Source organism: Electrophorus electricus, chromosome 26, assembly GCF_041902795.1.
Source record: "Electrophorus electricus isolate QZ-2024a chromosome 26, ASM4190279v1, whole genome shotgun sequence".
Lineage (NCBI taxonomy): Eukaryota > Metazoa > Chordata > Actinopteri > Gymnotiformes > Gymnotidae > Electrophorus > Electrophorus electricus.
The window spans coordinates 12,345,921-12,362,500 of NC_137522.1; the positions used below are offsets into that span (position 1 = coordinate 12,345,921).

General features: G+C 43.6%; 1 protein-coding gene across 7 annotated transcripts in view; it reads left to right on the forward strand.

The window, feature by feature from the left end:
- The window catches only part of nfia (nuclear factor I/A), a 153,312-nt gene that overhangs the window by 703 nt on the left and 136,029 nt on the right, over positions 1-16,580 (forward strand). The window lies entirely within an intron of this gene.

The window sequence follows — 16,580 nt, forward strand, 5'->3', positions numbered from 1 at the left end:
CCAGACTGTTCTCAGTTGCCGAGCTGTTTTATTTTCTCCTTAAGTTTAGAAAAGCGACATCCTTATTCCGGCGAATTCTTTTGTCACTTCTGCACAAGTGACAGTTCACTCCTCCGCTTTCATCTTATTTATTCATTACTCTTGTACTGTCAGTCAGCGCCCTGTCCACACACCCTTCCAGATTCTCATTTCACACAGCAGAAGAAAAGTTCCACCTGAAATGAGGGAAGAACGACGCCAGAGAGGGTCTCCCGGTGATTCCTCGTAATCCCCTTGTTTACGGCGAGTTTGCGAGGCGTCGGGCTGCTCGTGCGGTCGGTCAGCGCAGGACTGCACATGCGGTGGGGCGCTCCTTCTCAGCGATGACACTCCGCTGCTGCAATTAAAGCGCGAAAGGGGAGGGAAAAAGAGCCCCCAAAGTGCTTTTGGAAGAGCCGGGCAGATTAACGTGCTTGTTGTGGGCAGAGGGGCCCGCCAACCTTTGACATCGCCGTCGCTCCAGCAGAGATGAAGAGAGGAGAAAATAGAAGAAGAAGAAGAGTAGCGTTTAGTAGATTGTGCGGTGGGATGCGGATGGCTACAGATGGACAATAGACTGTTGTTACTGGCAGATACAAATGAGCTTAGTCAGAATTTCCTTAAAGGGCTTTACAAAGACTGCTGTCCTGTGTTCATTAGGGGATGATTCGCTAACTCAGCTTCAATACCATTCATTTGATCATTGCCTTGATTGCTAAAATAATTATTATCATTATGATTATTATATTTTTGTAAATGCCAGTCTGGTGGCTAGGACCTTTTTTGTGTCCAGTTTCAATAAAAAGATTGTGTTGCCTGGAAACAATAGCTATATTATCCCTCTCATAGAGGGACATGAACTACAGAACTGAGCTCGAGACTCCCCACTGCTCACAGTGAAACTCCTGTCAGACTGATCCACGCCACTAGCTCCGGAACATGAGTTTGTGTGGGAAGTTAGCAAGGGAACAGGAAGAAGAAACTGCAGTGCTGTGCTTGTTGGTTTTTTACAGCTTCTAAGAGAAACTTCTAGAGTGTCCGGATTAGGGAATCGGAAATGTTAGACGGTGGTGTCTGGGCGGAAGGGTTGGTGCGCTGGTGGAGTTCTTTGTGGAGCAGGAATGCTGCGCCGTAGTGGCCCACAGTGCCGTGACTGGGGCCCGGGCAGGATGTTGGCAGTGTGGGAACAAGAGTGTGCGTGGACTCGCGATAAGGCGAGTTGTTTCCATAACAACTAGTATAGGTACTGTGGTCTTTTAAGATAGTTGGATGTTATTCCTTTTATTTCTTTTTTTACTGTCTAACAAAAATAGTCAGCAGTGAATATACTTTTACATAGCGATAATTACTTGGAGAACCAATGAGATGACATTCGTTCCATCATCTCCTTAACTTTAATGTGTGATTTTATAACTTGAGTACAGAGTTGAGTATAGAGTATTACATGTCTTTAACACTGTAACATACCTTTCCTGGACTAAATTCTGTTTGTCACTTCTTTGGATAAGTGAGATGGCAAAGTGTAATAATAATTATTTTTCTGCTACACCACAAACATCAAGCGCTTGATAAAATGCATTTTTCAGAGTTTACATTTAAAGAGAAATCAGATGTTGTTTAGTTGTTTTCTGCCTTTTGCGAGGACACTTTTGTGTGGCATCTAATAACCATGGCGTGTAACTTATATTTAATTAGATTTTAAATGAAATTGTGGATATTTTTATACATTTGACAGCATTCTTTCATTATCACTTGTTTTTAAGTAATCTCTTCATAGTATATGTCAGTCGTTAAGATTTAATTGCAGGGAAAGGGATTACACAGATAATTGTTAAATGGAATATTGGTTTCAAAATACTTTGACTTTGATGGAGTTATCCTGTTTAACTTGTTAATAAAATAAATATTTTCAGGTTAAATATTTTAGAAGTTTTTCAGTCAAAGTTCAAATTTACATTAGTTCTATTCCACTGTTATTAGGGCTAATAAAGTGTTTTTCATTTAATCATTTATCATGAAATATTTAGACCTTTACGCAAATGAAAGTTTCATGTGATGTGAATTATTTCTGTGGACTTTTTTCATTTTCCTCATTTCTGTGGATTTACATCCAGTGTGTTGATTATTGTTAGTTTATTATTTTTAAGTATGTATGTATATTTGTGTGTGCATGTGTTTGGGTGCAAAATGTATTTATGCTACTTTCTTTATTTTGTTCAAATTTAAAGGTTGTAAGAATTGTAAAATGAATGGACCATTTGACCATTTTCACTTAATTCCAATGAATTTGGCTTGCCCTGTCTTTCTAACGTTTACTATATCTTTGCCTTTAACACATCAGGATGTCTCACATTTCAAGCTCAGAGCAGCTGTAGTTAGCTATTATACTAAACTAGACAGGTTTATTTACTATTTTAAACCTTTATGAATGGGCTATCATACCCTAATTTTAATTTAGCTTTATATTCAAGCTCTCTACCTGTACAAATATAATTTAATTTCTTTAATAGCTAAATAAATATGTATTGCTTATCTAAGCTATGATTAGTGGTGTGTGCATAATTCTAAATGCCACATATAATGTCACATATAATGTATACATAATATATATAGAGTCATACATGCATGTGCTGAGTGTTTGCCTGTGTTAAAGAGCATATAGACCTCGTGTGGAATTAGCCATTGTAATGAACCCCCGCCGTCCTCCTGAGGTGCTTTTTAAAACACGGAGGGGCTGGTGTTGTTTGCAGTAGGAATGCTGTCCATGTTCTAGTGCAGGCTATGATTGGATCCTGCACCACTTAAGGGGCTAATGAGATTTTATCTTTCATACAAGTGCTGCATATATAATCTTGTCACTGAGCAGACTCCCCTTGGAGGCAGAGGTGTGTGTGTGTTGGTGTGTGTGTGTGTGTGTGAATATTTGTAAAGGCATCTGTTCTGTTGATTTGTGTGTGAGAAGGTCAAAATAATGGTGTGACATACAACAACTAGAGAGCAGTCTAATTCACCAGGGTGTGTCAACAGCATTGTAGATTTAGGTCAATCTAGTTTTGGTTAAACTAGTGACCAAATGGTTACTGAAAAGGTTCTGTTTAATTCTTCAAACAAAATGGTGGTTGCAATACACTCCTAATTTTCTTTGAGTTCCCTTAAATTAGGACCTTTTCACAGCAGTACTGAAGTTGAGCTTGAATTACTTATGAACATTCATTTGAGTCCCTGACCGGAAATGCATTATTCACTGTAAACTCCTTTCTGTTTCCAAGTTTTGTTTTATTTGATATTTGTCTTTTTGTCTGTCAGTTTTCTGTATGACAGCAGTCATGTTTTTAACAGTGATTTCCAGTTAATAACACCAATTACCCATAGTTTATTTCACCGTTTACTTAACTTTCAAAAGATCTTATACATAAACTTTTCACTGAGAATGTTAATCAGTGGTTGAGAGAAATATTTTATCAGTGTTTATAACTTTGATACCAGATAAGTCAGTGTTAGTCAGACTGCCCTTCAGCTCAACTGCATACCAATATGAGTAGTTTCAATAAAACACAGAAATGTAACTAATCACACTAATCATAGTGGGTACTTAGCACACTGAAATGTAGCTCATTTAGCAAACTGCCTTGTCAACTATGTTGCACCAAAATAACATTTTAGTGATCAGACACTCATCTCTACCAGAAACACCATGCTTTCATAATACCAAGCATAGTGGTCATACGGTTGAATTCTGTTTAACTTACTGCCCCATGTTGTATTTCTTTAACTGCAGGCTGCCTGTGCGTGGCATTTTATTGTGTGTTACTGCCTTGTTGAGTGGAAGATGTTTCTAATTTGGCCTTCGGTATGGACTGAGGGAGAAATGATTAGAGAGGAGGAAATTGGAGGATTAAAATTGTCTGCTTGAACTTCCTGAATGCCACATGCTCCTTCTCAGTGTCCCGTGCTGAGGGACTTCCAGGCCCCGGCCCTGCAGAGAGAGCCACGGCTCCATCTCGCTCCCACACACCTCTACAGTGTGGTGTGTGTGGTGTGAGAGTGCTGATCTCGTTCACAGTGAGATTCAATCTGTTAACGTGCACCACATTACGAGCCCGGGGAGACTCACTGCTTGTCTGGTGGAGTTGGAATTAATTTGTCAATGAGTGATGGTACATTACTAACATTACAGAACACATTATGGGCAGTTGGTTTGTTATATCAGGAATATAAACCATTTAGCTATAATATTGATTGCTATGTTTACTTCTTAAACAGTAATTTGGGTAATTCTCTATTACCCCATCGATGACATATACTGCATCATGAGACATTTCTAATTCTCAGCACATCTTTGCTCTGTGAAGCACTGTGCGAGATTTGAGCGGAAGCTCTAATATCCGTTCATATGTTTAATGTTTTTGGAGAAGCGCCTGAGGATATTCCTGCCCGTGTTGTGATTTATATCTGAGCAGAGAGAGGCTGAGGAGCTTTAGGGGTCCTGCAACTGTACTGTCACTTCTAAAAACTCACTGTTGTAACTGCTGGCTCCATTTTCCGAGCATTCAAACGTGTAGTCGGATAAATGAATGTTATGATATGTGATATGGGAATAACAGTGCAATTTAATTTAGGTTTCTTGAAGCTCTCACTTGGCAAATTGCTGTGATGTTGGCTCATGAACAAGAAACGGCAAAGAAGATTTGGATCAGGCTCTGTGTTAGAAACAGGAAGTAAGGAAGACAAAATTTGGAGACCGTTCAAGATGTTACCTGGAATTTTTTATAACCCTTATTAAAAATGCTCCACAGTGTTTAATGTAAAAAATTCAGGAATATGACCTATGGCAAATATATGACCTATGGTGTCATACTACAATTTTATATTGTTATATTTGTGTATTCTCACACCATTCACAATAATAGAAACATAAAAATAGAATTTTATAAATATTGTATATGAAATATGAATTGTTGTTTGGATTAAAATAATAAAAAGGCACAAAAAGCCACTTATATCTCAAATGACTAGAAATGGCAGATGTGTGGTGAGATGATCTCATGTGTAATTGTTTTACACTCTTCATATTTCCTTGAATAATGTAGGTGATGTTTTTAACTTGATACTTTGCAAAATGTAATTTTAGTGAAAGAAATTAGACCCTCATTATATAAATATTCTGGGTAACAAGTCCCATTTTTTACAGTTATATTTATTTGTAAGTAAATACAATATCCTATGTATGGTGTCTATCATTTAGACTACAAAGTTTATCATAATGATCCAAGCGACGTTGTGTATTTGTTTGCCCAGATCACCTGGTCTGGCATTTCGCATAATTTATTGATTTCTTTTTTTTTTTTGTCTCATTAGGAGGAATTATTGAAATTATTCAAAATGAGTAAATGTAAGGTCTCTTGAGAAGCATATATGACTCATATAGTTCATAATCATAAAGTGTGTGCTGCCCTTCAGATTGATCTGTAAAGGTAGGTTAAACAGAAATGTAGCTAAACAGTACCAAGCACAGCATACATCAGTAATTACAAAAACACATGAAGTGCTGCCGTTCTGTTACAGTAACAGAGATTCTTTAAGTGTGAAGATATTATCATCTCCTGAGAAGACGACGAGTCTAATGAGACGGTGGCCGCTTGTTTCGGCATCTCTCATCCTCGTTGTCTCTGTCTCCTTTTCACCCTGTGCCACTTTTACTTTCTGTGGCCCCTCCCTGCTATCTAAGCCCCACTCTGTGTCTATGCTGTGGAATGAAGGGATCAATTGTGTGGAAGAGATGCGTGTGAAATCCCTGCTGTCTGGAGCAGGTCAGGGGTCGCTGTGTGAGAAAAAGGACCCCTTTCTATTCCTGGCACGACTCTGGAAGGAGCGCCACTCTCGGCAGGAGACACCCCCTTCCGTCTTTCTCTAGCCCTGTTCCTCTGTCTCGCTCTTCCCCGACTCCTTCTCACCATTTCTCTCCCCAGAGAAACATGGCTATTGGCCAAGCCAGCTGCTTCTTTGGGCCAGGCCCGGTTGCCGTTCTCTGACGCTTGTCTTGTATGGAACAATGAGTGTGGAGATGCTCCCTCTAATGCCGCTGTTCGAGAGAGCAGAAGAAGGGCACGTGTGTAGCCTCTGCTCTGCGCTGCTGTGGTAACTGATCCTTGGACTGCAGTCAGCTGTAGTTCACCACCGCTGACATGGTCCCATGAGGTAGATCTACAGAAAAGTCTGCCTTAAGGACAGAGGTGACTTCTAGACTGACCATCTTTTACAGAAACAATATTCTAAGGGTTTTCTTTATGTGGTGCATAATTATTCCTGTGTATGTCATCAGATTTCCAGGTTCTCAAAGATCCTTGTTCTCTTTGACATACAGAATATGAAGCTGGCCTAAATAAGGTATGACCTGTGTTGTGTTGTGACATGGGACTGTGCCATCTATGGCAACGTCTTCAGACAGTTATGGATCCAATGCCACAACACTCCTTCCTCACAGGATGGATTTTTTTTGGTCTTTTTTTTTCTTCTTCAGCCTGCCTGCCACAGTCAACTCTGTTTGCTCATAAAGTTTTGCTGTCATATATCACTTGATTTTCATCTTTGGACATGTGGCCATGCATTCAGTGTCTTAAATGAGGTGTATGGATTTGTATGCAAGTATGCATAATGTGTGTTCCTTGGGAGTTGTCTTTTTTTAATAGACATGGGAAAAAATGGAAACAGGTTCCAAAAACACCATCTGGTATTTGGAGGAGTATATTTGTGTGTGTGTGTGTGTGTGTGTGTGTGTATGTGTGTGTGAGAGAGAGTGTTGGGGGTGGTGGTGATGAGAAGTGATCTTTTTTTTCTCTTCATAGCTCTCCTCTTGGTCTTGAGCCACCCGCCACTCTGCTGCCAAAAAAAAGGTGTCAGTCGCCAATGGCGGGGAGGTGGGTGTGTGGAGGAGGGGTGGGTGTGTGTTTGCGAGTGTGGGGCTTTGCAGCTATCACTGGATCTTGGCCAGTGCTATTAACTCTTCCCCATCCTCATCAGCTCTGCCACATTCACCTGCTCCATGATATCTGACAAAATGATCTGCAAACTTTCAGCTTTTTGATTTATGACCACAGTTTAGAGACGTTAAACTAGGCCTGCATGGCTGATGTAACATGAAGTCTAGTCATTTACGGGCCATCGCCATGGGGTGATAGTCAGAGAGATTGCTTAGAAGTCTGTCTGACTGTTTGGCAGCCTTTACTGAAGCTGTGTCTCTTCTCTATTCTTCTGAACACAAAGTCTGTGGGAAAGTTGGGTATCAGTCAAGCTTTGCAGGTGTCATTCATCCAGATATAGTCATCTGATTGAGTAGAGCCCCGCATTGTGTCACCTTCCTGCTTAAGGTACCACAGTAATGTGAAGGGGCTAATCCTGTCTTTTAACTCCTAGAGCCAATTCATACATAAAGGCATGAAATACGAACTGCATTTGTTTGGTGCATGTCTTGTTAAGATGGCTGTAATGCATGTTAATTGATAAATGCTCTTCAAGCGCCTATCTTAAAATGGTTTCTGTGGACTGGCGTTTTAGTGATTTCCACTGCACTTCTGGTTGATGCGTTTTGATACCCAGTGATCTGAAAAGCAATCTGACTGATCTGACTGATCTGACAATTAAACAAATGAGTGGATGATTCCCGCAGATAAAATCAAGATTACCGCTTAATCTGTTTAAAGGAGGTGATATTAAGTGAGATTATAGTTTAGCAGATGATTAGTGTGCATTTGTTGGGTGGTTGTGGCACTAAAGGTAGGACACACAGAGGGCAGTGTTTGTGTGTGTGTGTGAGAGAGAGAGAGAGAGAGAGAGAGAGAGAGAGAGAGAGAGAGAGAGAGAGAGAGAGAGAAAGAGAGAGAGAGAAAGAGAGAGAGAGAGAGGGAGGACAGATGTCGTGAAAATCAGATTAAAAATGAGAAGGGCAACACAGTAATTACAACTCCAACTCATTTGTTTGTTGCCAGAAAGTGAAGGTATTGGCCTACTTTTGTAAGATCACAGGGACTCTATTTTCTGGTGCCTTTACGATAATAACTGTTTTAAACCAATCAGAGAAACTCACTCACGTAGTAGTTAGGTATTTAAGTCTACAAAAATGCTCGTGGCGACAGAGACAATAGCATCAGAGATCACTCGTCTTGGCTAAATGGAAGCCATAAATATTTACGCCCCCACTGTTCCAAGCCAGATTTGAACCCACCATGTTACATTAGTAACCACAGTCTCTACGTGCTACATGTAGAATCACTAAGCGCTAGTTTGTGCTAACTCTCGTGCCCAATCTGCCCACTTCTAATTAACTTGATTCAGAGTGGTGCCTGCTTGGCATGGAGACCCCATTACTTATGCCTGTCCGGTGCAGGGCACACCGTGACCCTCCAGAGCCTGTTGCCGTGTTACACATTCCTGCAACAAGGGAACCGCTGACCTCCTGACTCTGGGGAACTTAGCAGCTGGCGCGGGCATCTCCAGAGGCCAGCATCTTCATTGCCACACACACACACACACACACACACACACACACACACACACAGGGTGGGATTTTTCACACAGCCCCCTACAGGTTTAGTTTGGGGAAATAGAACCACAGTGATGAACCTCCATATGTCAGAGTTTATACGTTGGGCCGAGTGACAGAAACAGGTTGTAAATTGTGGGTCGTGACACTATATGTGCGATCGGTGGAGCGGTACGCACGGCGGCCTCACCTGCCCACGCGCTCTCTCTCCCCTCACTGAGCAGATTAAAGGCAGAGTCAGCTGTAACCAGGGGACAGGCTGCCACAGGCCTCTCCAAGGTGACCCCTGGCAAAGCTGGCGGCACATCTGTAGGCCTGACGTGTCCAGGAGCCCACTGGCCCTCTCTCTGTCTGGAGCGGCCGGCGGGGCAGACCCTAGCAGGGGGCCCGATGGCCGCCCTCCTGCAGTCTGGCTTGGGCAGAGCTTGAGGGCAAAGGGAAAAAAGCTGGAAGCTGGTAGGACTCTGGCACACATAAGCGCAGCGTGTGGCACGGGCCCGGCTGGCCATAGTGCGATATTATTTCATGGCCTTGGCTCCTTAATATGAATAGCAATGATGGCGATTGTGCAGAATGAAACGTCCCTAGAGCTGATCTCTCTGTGTATGTATTCTAATCGTACATGTCGACATTGCGCACATATGATATCTATTTAATGCACTGTTTGCAGTTTTATATTTGGTGTATACATGGAAAGAGTATTTACAAATATACAAACATAAATGAAATTTCGTATTTACTTTATGGTAGTGTAAACAGTTCTTTTACCAGAGCTTCAAGCTGACCCAATAGGCTGGCAGCTTTTCGGGGCGTCTTTATGTTACATGGGTACTTTAAAGTGCTCGTGCGTTTATTTGGCCAGCACTCGTTTGTCTTTTCTGACACAGGGTTTTTCTACAGTAAAATATGTATGCGTTAAGCAGTGGGTCCACCTAATGTGCATTTCACACTGAATGGTTCATGTGAAGGTAGACGGTGGTAGCAATCAGACTTTTTCTCCCAGAATCTGCACACTCGGCCTCGTCCCATAGACGGTGAGGCCGCTGCCTTTGTAAGTGGATGCATCCTTCTGCAATCAGTGCGCCCAGCCGGGATGCTCCTCACTGCAGATGTAAGCCATCCGGCAGGCAGTCCTAATTGTTTCCACCTTCCAGTGGCTATGTGGGGCTTCTCCTGCCAGACCGAGCGCACTCCACTCTCCATGGCGCGCACCACTGACATTTATGCCACTTGATGTTTACTGCTTCTCAGTGCAGAATATGGAAAGCTGTGAAATATCAAGCCTCCTTTTACGGTTTACCTGGCAAATTTCTGTCCGCAGCAATAGTTTGTCCGTTCCTGTTATTCTGTAGTGACTTTGCCCTGCTGAAAGCAGTCCATGATTAATCACAGAGATAACTCCTGGCTTCTTTTTGCAAGTAGGAGTGAGTAAGACTGCGATGAGGAGTTCTGTTCACTCTCCGTGGGTTGAGAGCTGCAGTGCGCTGCGCGTGCGCTGCAGGTATTGGCACAGGTGCAGCGCTGAGGGGAAGGCTGAAATGTGAGCCGGCTGCAGGAGACCAGCCCTGATGGTCGACTGGGAGCATTAATGGACCAGATTAGATGTCCCAGACAGAGAGGGAGGGAAGGGAATCTGGATGTAAACGGGCCTCCCTGTGCAGACGTTTACCAGCCCAGTGCGGCTCTGGAGGAAGCGTGAGGAGAACCAGGTGAACTGAAGGAAATGGATCCTTAAACGAGAGGAACAATAAAATGGGACGTAGGAAGGTTAAGTAGGCTTGTAAATGACAGTATGGGTTTGCATCCGTTCCAGCTGGAAGGCCGTGGGTGACCTCGTTGCTGACGCTGGGTCGTACTTATTCCTCTGCCAGGTTGGGCTCACCGTTCACAACCTCTTTCCCGGCGTCGTAAAGGGAAAGGAGCTTGCTCTTTGGCATTTGGTACCACCTACTGGAGCAGAAGGGAAAACGTGGCAGAACTGAGAAAAAAAAATATTTATGAAGCTCATTTATGAAGATGGTAACTGTGATCTTGATTGGTGGGATATAAATTTAATAAAATGAGGTTATTTTCAGGGTTGTGGCCACAGATTGACTTCTTTAATTATATATATTTTCTGTTTTTAAAACAGTTTTAATATGCAAGTTGCTGTTTCTGAAATACACGTGACATGTTCCTTTTCCCTCTAGAGAGAGAGCCTCACGCATTTAGGTGTGTGACATCATTATCAGTAACCTCTCTGTGGCCCGGCCTCTATCCAAACTTCGTGGAGTTTGCTGCCATCGAAACCTTTGCCAGATGGCATGCCTGCTCTCGTCTCCATCGGCTGATTTCCTGTGCTGCCAGGGCTCCCCCCCACCTCGCTTCCAAAGAGTGGTGTCAGGTAGACACGGTAAAAGAGGGGCGGGGGGATAGCTTTTCACCTGCTCCTTCTGCAGGACCCCTGCTGCAAGCAAGCTGTTCCATCTGTGCCCTCCTGCGAACGACACCGGTGCACTGACACACCTGTGCCCCTTGCACTGTGCATCCTACCTTCTCGTCTCCACACTGGAAAGTGCATGCCGCCGCTTTTGAAAACCGGCATTAAAGCAGCGAGGCGAAGCCGTGGGGGCTCGTGAGGGTTCGAGCGGCACCTGGGCGCTGCGCACTCTCTCCAGTGAGGGGGCGTTTATGACCTTTATGACCTTCACTGGTCCGGCGGCGTACGTGCAGGCTGGTGGACCGGGAGGAGGGGAACCACTCTTTGTTTAGTGTCTCTACAGGACTGTAGCTAATAAAACTAAACTGGACCTGAGGGAAAGCAGCTGAACTTCCTGTAGCGGTTGTGTTTATTTATTTGGAGGGTCCATTTCAGGTCTCTTGAGCAGCCCATAAACAAAAGAACTTTCCTCAGCTCCAGATTGCCTGTTTTACTCCTATTTATTTTTAATTCCCCCAAAACCACTTTGTGTTGCAACCCGATAGCTCCTTGCTTGTGAAAATTGCTGGTTTCATCAGGATTCCAAAAAAGAAGAACTCCCCTGTACCACTATTTTTTGGCGGGGGGTTGTCCTTTAATTCCAGCCCCTGGTCACTCATGCAAATAAATACTTTTCTACTTATATATACATTGGGTAATTAATCTATTCCATATGCTTCTCCTCACATCACTTCTCAGATACAGATGTTTCTGAAACAGAATCGATTCATATTGTGTGGATAACTGGGACATTGTTGCAAAAAACTGTCAAATAAAATTGAAAGCTTACATGCTGATTAAAAAAACCCCAAAAACAAACACCATGAGTTGATGCTTTTTGATTTCACACTTTCTAAGATGGAAGTTGGAGTATATTAAGACTTTAATCAGTATTGGTTGGCACTAGGCCTAGTTACAGAAGGCTTGTTAATCTTTTAAACATCCACTTGAAAGGTTTAATTCTGCAGCAATATAAATCGAAATTAAAAAGCATGTAACAGTTTCCATCATATCTGTGTGCAGTTTCACCATTCTGGGCAGAGGCAGAGGCGTGTTCATTCTTTAACATGCATCAGGATGAGCATATAACACTGCAATTGCTTTCCTGTTGTTGAGAACAGACGACGCGTATGGGATCTCTCTGTGTCTCCTGAGAACAGGCAGGTTTCACAGACAGTTGTTGCTAGCTGCTGGCACATCTGGTCAGCCAAATGGGAGTTTGTCTTTATTCCCCCGGTGAAAAATGACGAACGTTAGAATGGTAATATTTAAGAGAGAAGGGTTTTTCGTACTTTATATAACCCCATTCGGAAACGGTCTGTAAGGCCTCCTGCAGAACATTCCTGGGGCATGACACAAGATGCTCAGAAAAGATATCCCAAGGAGGAAGTATCAGCCCCAGCAGAGACATGAAGGACCATCTTGTGACTCTCGTAGGCTTCATGCTCTCATTGAATCATTTTCACATTCATGCCACATGTTGGTTGATTGGATATGATTATTCGTTATTTTACATGTATTGAAATTATTTATCAAGTTGATGTTACATAGGCTGTGTTTCGCTCTGGAGGTCATGTAGTCCAAACATCTAGAGCTTATTGATCCTGAAGAATAGCAGCACCAGGGATGACATTCAGTTAAGATAAAGTGATGGCAAACATTTTATTGGACTGAGCAGAGGAAAAGTTTAGAAACTTTATTGCAGCCTCTGAAATAAAACGGAAATTAAAAGGAATTATTATATTATTGAATTTTATTAGTAATCTTGCCAACATGTTCTCAGTGTTAATATGCAAAAATAAGTACTTAATTAGGATCTGTTTTAATTTCAATGCTGTGCTTCTGTTTGAAGCCAGATTGTAAAACTTGCTGAACATTTCAGTTAAATAAATAACCCTTAGTTTGCTGGTAGCTCTTTATTTCATATTGACCTCCAAACCTCCAAATAAAAGATGATTTGTTTTTCTAGATAAGAAGAAATACTTGTTTCTCAGTTATAGAAGGTACATGGTACAAATGTCAAGAGTTACATTTTGAGTTATTTATAAGTATTGGTTTGTTACTGAAGAAACAGTTGCTTGGACTCTTCTTGAATAGGACAAATATTGCAGCGCTCAAATATTTTTTCCTAAATGCCAGTAATGGCTAACAAACCTACGCAGAAGCTACAGTTAAAGTCGTGTGGGTACATGAGCGACGCTCAACCATGATGCAGAATATTTATTCATCTTGTTAAATAGTTTATAGTGCCATTTTTCAAAAACAAAGATAGGAGTCTTCTCTCATTCTTTCTCTTTCCATCGCTCTCTCCCTTCAATCCCTTCAGAAAGCCCAAGAAGTGGCCTTAGCCAACTGTTACTGCATGTGACTCTTCTCTGGCAGCTGTTTCTTCCAGAGGCTGTGCCTGAATATTCATGATTATTGTATTCCCAGGGCCAGTGGGCTACAGCTGTCCCCATGTCTCCACCACACACACACACACACACACACACACACACACACACACACACACACACACACACGTAGACATCCCATCCTACTGTACGTCATGCTGACATGAGCCATTCTTCCATTCTAATCTTTAACATCAGTTTAAAATAGCTTAACACACAATTTTCTATTCCATTGTCTAAATGTGATGCTTCTTCATGCACAGAAGACACTAAAGTCCATATATCCCATTTTTTCACCTTTTACTTTGATCTCATTTTGAGTCTTTTCTCTTGTGATCCTTCACCAGGTCAGAGTTAGAGTGTAAATAAGATTTGATGAGCCCGTGCAGGAGGCCGGGACTGTGAGCGGGTTATGAGTGATGAAGTCAGGCTGACAGATGGTCCTAGAGCTTCTGTCAGATGTGCCGCATCCTTCACCAGGTCCCTGGCCCTGTCAGGCTCCTCCAGTGACACACTTGGCCTCTTTTTGCCTGCATGCGTTCCCCGCCTCCCCTAACGGGGGCCCTGACCCAGTGCCAGCGAACATTAGGTCTCGTTCTGATGTCCTTCACTCTCAGATTTGCTGCGCGAGTCGATCATTGCAGATGATGGAGTTGTACGAGGGGTAAGCAGGAAAGCTGAAGTGTAGCTGTGACTGAAACTGCTTCTCTCGGCACTGCCTCTGGGTTCAGTGGGTTGTGTGTTTCCTCCAGTGCACTGCCTCTGGGTTCAGTGGGTTGTGTGTTTCCTCCAGTGCACTGCCTCTGGGTTCAGTGGGTTGTGTGTTTCCTCCAGTGCACTGCCTCTGGCGTGGCTCCTTGTGCATGGGAGAAACCCGGCTGAGAGAGTGGATAAGAGCACGCCGCTGAAATACAGCACAGCGCCATGTGCTTTTCATTAAAGCCAGCGGAAATAAATGTTGACCCTCTCCTTCACGAGGCCACGTCCATTTAACTCTTCAGTGCAGAAAATTAGATATAGGGAAGGCTCAGATAGCAGAACAAGAGAGAGAGAAAGTGTGTGTGTGTGTGTGTGTGAGTGTGAGTGTGTGTGTGTGTGTGTGTGTGTGTGTGTGTGTGTGTGCGTGCGTGCGTACGTGCGTGCGTGCGTGCGTGCGTGCGTGCGTGCGTGCGTGTGTGTGTGTGTGTGCGTGCGTGCGTGTGTGTGTGTGTGTGTGTGTGTGCGCGCGTGTGTGTGGTGGGGCATCAGCTTTATTGAAAATGAAGCTGAAAACGAAACACTTCCTCCAGTGTTCCTCTGTAATTTGTCAGGTGTCTGTGTGGTCTGCGTCTTCACCTTCCAGCTCCAGCTGAGGGCAGACCCAAGCCAAGCTCACCCAGTACCCACACAGTATAGAGCCACAGGAGCAGTACAGTGCAAGCTTGACTGTTAGAATAATGAAGGCACATTGAGGAATGGAGACAAACACATGTGTGCAAGCATTCATGCACACCCACACACACACACACACACACACACACACACACACCCAGACATACACACACACACACACACACACACACACACACCCACACACACACACACACACACACACACACACAGACATACACACACACACACACCCAGACATACACACACACACACACCCACACACACACACACACACACACACACCCACACACACACACCCAGACACACACACACACACACACACACACACACACACACACACCCACACACACACACACACACCCAAACATACACACACACACACACACACACACCCAGACATACACACACACACACACCCAGACATACACACACACACACACACCCAGACATACACACACACACACACACACACACACACACCCAGACATACACACACACACACATACACACACACACACACACCCAGACATACACACACACACACACACACACACACACACCCAGACATACACACACACACACATACACACACACACACACACCCAGACATACACACACACACACACACACACACACACCCAGACATACACACACACACACACACACACACACACCCTGCTTGCCGTGCTGGGCAGTCAGACTGGATTCTGTGAATGATGGTGTCATTGTGTCCCACTTCTTTCTTCAGCATCCTTCATCTCCACCTGAAGCCCCCCCACCCAGTTCATCACTCACCTGTGCTGGCAGGTGGCTCCCAAAACCCCCATTCATTTCCTTCCTCACCATCCACCCCTTCACCATGAAGGGGGTGGGCATGGGCGTTACTGCCCCAGTTGCCCCACAGCGCATGGGCGTTACTGCCCCAGTTGCCCCACAGCGCATGGGCGTTACTGCCCCAGTTGCCCCACAGCGCATGGGCGTTACTGCCCCAGATGCCCCACAGCGCATGGGCATTACTGCCCCAGATGCCCCACAGCGCATGGGCATTACTGCCCCAGATGCCCCACAGCGCATGGGCATTATTGCCCCAGATGCCCCACAGCGCATGGTTGTAGGGTATCGAATTCCGATTAGTTGAAATAAATTTCATCATCCACTCAGGATTTCTAATGCCACACTAGTGGTGGTAGTCAGACATGTAAAGACATGTAACGTGTGCGATCTCTGAAGTACTAAAAGTATTGACGGTATTACAGGTGACTGAGAAAAGATGAACATGAATGTTGTTCACTTCACCTAAAAATCTTCAAAATGTGAGGCTGTTTGCTTTCTAGCGGTGGACTCTGTAGTATAAAAGAAAAACAAAATGCAGGAAGGAAGCGCCAGAGCTTAAGTGTCATACCTGCGTGTGTTATTAGGACTCCTTGCAGGCAGTGAGCACATCTGTTTTCTGAGTATTTTCTTTTGAAAGTATTTTCAGAGCAAGCATATTCTATGGTGTTTTACGCTGGAAGACAGCTGACCCCATATTGACTCTGCTGCTGGGAGTGCTCTAGCCAGAAAGGACTGGATGAACTGTGTGGGACCTTAGGCTGATGAACAGATACTGTCACCCACTTTGTTGTGTAACAATGATGAAACCAGGGATTTATTCTACAAGACATTTGAGTCTGGCACACAAGCTCCTCTTTTATGTTTGATTAGAAGAAAAATACTTGTTTTACATATATTTAATGCCTGTATAATGTTTTGTCAGTTACTTATGATTTTAAAGAAGCTT